This window comes from Octopus sinensis, linkage group LG20 (genome assembly GCF_006345805.1).
Source record: "Octopus sinensis linkage group LG20, ASM634580v1, whole genome shotgun sequence".
Taxonomy (NCBI): Eukaryota; Metazoa; Mollusca; class Cephalopoda; order Octopoda; family Octopodidae; genus Octopus; species Octopus sinensis.
This window is the reverse complement of record NC_043016.1, coordinates 6,562,450-6,566,715: the sequence shown is the minus strand read 5'-3', so window position 1 is coordinate 6,566,715 and position 4,266 is coordinate 6,562,450.

Below are 4,266 nucleotides of genomic sequence, written 5' to 3'. Positions count from 1 at the left end.
CAAAACGAGGACATTTGAAATAGTAACCACGAGTGTAATGGGTAGAACTGTTTTACAAGTTGACTTTGTGCGGACGTCTTAGTATGCAGTCATGCAAATCATATTCATCTGGACGGTCACACCGATATCTACAGCATTTATGTAAGTAAAATTACATAATAGGCGCAGGAGTGGCTGTGTGGTAAGTAGCTTGTCTACCAACCACATGGTTCCGGGTTCAGTCCCACTGCGTGGCACTTTGGGCAAGTGTCTTCTACTATAGCCTCGGGCCGACCAAAGCCTTGTGAGTAGATTTGGTAGACGGAAACTGAAAGAAGCCCGTCATATATATGTATATATATATGTGTGTGTGTTTGTGTGTCTGTGTTTGTCCCCCCAACATCGCTTGACAACCGATGCTGGTGTGTTTATGTCCCCGTTACTTAGCGGTTCGGCAAAAGAGACCGATAGAATAAGTACTGGGCTTACAAAAGAATAAGTCCCGGGGTCGAGTTGCTCGACTAAAGGCGGTGCTCGAGCATGGCCGCAGTCAAATGACTGAAACAAGTAAAAGAGTAAAAGAGAGAGTAATATGTTAATAGTGAAACATGAATGCGAATAATCCATATTTTTATTGCTTTTTCTTTTGTCTTGCTCGATTACGATTTGGTTGTTTTGCTAAATTTTTCTTGAGGACATTTCTTAGTGGTAAGACCATAGGGGATCTATTTCTAGCATAAGGGCGTCCACATAGTGGTTTCCCTCTAATATGTATATATATACAGACGTGTATATGCACATAAATAAATATTTATTGAGAGACAGATGGTGGGAGGGAGGGGAGAGAGAGGTTGGGGAAGGAGAGGGATGTTTTTACTATTTCTTGCCTTTGTTCTAGTATTTCAAAATGTTTTTTTTATTGATACAATATAGATTAATTGATTAATTTTGTTTTATATCAAAACTTGCAAGTGTTTGGCAAGTGATGTTTGCAAGATTTCATTGCAAAGGTCAATTGTTGTTTTCAGTGGATGGCATAGTTCAAAAGTCCTCTTTCTGGCCATAAGGTTTCGGGTTCATTTCTACTGAGAGTCATCTCAGAAAAGTGTCTGCTACTATGGCACCAAACCAAATTAACCCTTGTGGGTGGATTTGGTAGAAGATGGCTGAAAGAAGCCTGTCGTATGCACATATGGATGGAGAGATGTATAAATGGATGGAGTGATAGAGGAATATATGCATGAATGCGTGTGTGTGTATGTTTATGTGTATACATGTGTATGCATAAGTATGAAGAGATGGATGGAGGGAGGGAGGGAGGGATTTATGGATGCATGGATGGATATATGTATTATGTAGGAAAGAATGTATGTATGCATGTGTGTGTGTATATATATATATCATCATCATCATCATCATCATCATCGTTTAACGTCCGTTTTCCGCACTAGCACAGGTTGGACGGTTCGACCGGGGTCTGGGAAGCCAGGGGCTGCTCCAGGCTCCAGTCTGATCTGCCAGAGTTTCTACGGCTGGATGCCCTTCCTAATGCCAACCACTCCGCGAGTGTAGTGGGTGCTTTTTATGTGCCACCTGCACAGATGCCAAGGGGGTGTCCGGCATCGGTCACAATCGGTTGGAGCTTTTAACGTGCCATCGGCACGGAAGCCAGCCAAGGCGGAGCTGGCAACGGCCACGTTCGGATGGTGCTTTTTATGTGCCACGGCACAGGAGCCAGTCGGGGCGGCGCTGGCATCGGCCACGTTCGGATAGTGCTTTTTATGTGCCACGGCACAGGAGCCAGTCGGGGCGGCGCTGGCATCAGCCACGTTCGGATAGTGCTTTTTATGTGCCACCGGCACAGGCATCACAACTACTATTTCCATTGATATTTATTTCGACGTTCTCCTCAAGCACAGCGGGACGTTCTGGGATCCGGGGTACTTTGAATGGGTAGGGGCTATGCGGAACACACATATATATATACATATTACATATTATATATATATATATATATATATTATATATATATATATATATATATATATATATATATACATATAAATGGTGGAGGCGCAATGGCCCAGTGGTTAGGGCAGCGAACTCGCGGTCATAGGAACACGGTTTCGATTCCCAGACCAGGCGTTGTGAGTGTTTATTGAGCGAAAACACCTAAAAGCTCCACGAGGCTCCGGCAGGGGGTGGTGATCCCTGCTGTACTCTTTCCCCACTCTTTCTTCTGTTGGCCTGCTCGCTTAGCTAGCAGGGTGGCGTCGTTTGAAGGCTAAAACAATGTAAATGCATTGTGACCAGCGATGTGTAACTACATCTGATGGACTGGTCGGTCACGTGATCACGTGTGATATATACATATATGTGAGTATATATATATAATACAAAATAAGAAAATGGAGAAATACATTGAAATCAAATATCAATTACCAGATAATACTCAATCACATACTTTATTAAACCACCACATAAGAAACTATAAGGTTAAACATAATAATGTAGGGTACCGATTTGTATCACATAATCTCCGAAGAGGCCTTAGGATATTTTTGTAAATGTCTCATTTATAACTACATATTGACCTACCATAAATGGCTAATATAAGTAAAATGAGACATACTTATCTACATGGCCGAAACAGCTGTAAGATGTAGTCTATATTTATATTTATGTGTACTTATATTTATTTTCTCTTATACATATTCTACTTATTGTATAACATTACTCTTTTATGTACACTCCTTTATGTACACTGTTTTGCCCAACATTATTTTGTTTAACCTTATAGTTTCTTATGTGGTGAGTATTATCTGGTAATTGATATTTGATTTTGATGTATTTCTCCATTTTCTTATTTTGTATTATTAATTTGTGGTAAAACATTTTACCTTTGCCCATATAATATAGTAAATGAATTAATTGCATCGCAATTCTTAACATTTATGTATTAACTTTGTTGGGTACTTCACTAGCAGTATATTGGATATATGTTATCCCATGGAGGGTTGCATTTACAACCCCTATCTCAATTTGTAACTATGTATATATATATATATTATATATATATATATATATATAGTGGAGGCACATGGCTTACTGGCTTAGTGGTTAGTGTGTCAGCATCATAATTGTAAGATTGTGGTTTCGATTCCTGGACCAGGCAACGCATTGTGTTCTTGAGCAAAACATTTCATTTCACATTGCTCCAGTCCACTCAGCTGGCAAAAATGAGTAACGCTGCGATGAACTGGCGTCCTGTCCAGCTGGGGGAAACATATACACCACAGAAACCGGGAAACCGGGCCCATGAGCCTGGCTAGGCTTGAAAAGGGCGACGTTTATCGTTTATATATATGTATGCGTATGTATATATGTCTATGTATTTGCATTCACGTGTTTGTGCGTGTGTGAGAGAGAGAGAGAGAGAGAGAGAGTGAGAATGTGTGTGTGTGTGTGTGTGTGTGTTTGTGTTTCCTTGCCTTTATATCGTGTGACAGTTGTAAGACGAGTGTCACCATCAATCAGGTGACGTCATTCATTTGCAATCTTCCAGACATGGAAACATGTCTGGCCTTGGAGAAATATTGCCATATTTGGAAAGAGGTAAGAGGTGGTGACATGAAGGCAATCCAACTATTGAAAATTCAATCTCAAAGCATGGTAAAGTGAACATTTGATGTGATGCTAATGATGATGACAATGATGATGATGATGAAGATGATAATGGTGATGAAGATGATGATAATGATGGTGGTGGTGGTGCTGGTGGTAGTGGTGGTGGTGGTGATGGTGCTGGTTGTGGTGGTGGCGGTGGCAGCAGTTGTGGTGGTAATGAGATGGTGGTTCACTGCCATGTGGATTTATTGAATATCGTTTGTTTTATAGATTTAAAAGCATGACAGCTGTCAAGTTGTTGATATGGTTGTTTTTCCACCACCACAACAACAACAACCCACCATTTACCCCACATACCCCACATACCAGCTCTTATTTAGTGAACCGTTTCGGCTTGCTCTTTTTTTTTTGTTTTGCTTTTTTGAAATGTGTAGTGATTTTTAACTGAATCCCTGAATATGCAGACAGACATCATAAGCAAAACCACCATAGTTCCACATGATTGATCTATTAACCAGCCATGAAGCAATGGCATGAACAGATGGCTTAGAGAGATGACAGAAACCTCCATACCACAAATGTTGCCCAATTGTTTCCAGTTACGCTGGGCAAGCTGCATGTTACCATATCAATAGTTTGCCATAATCTCCAAGCAGTATC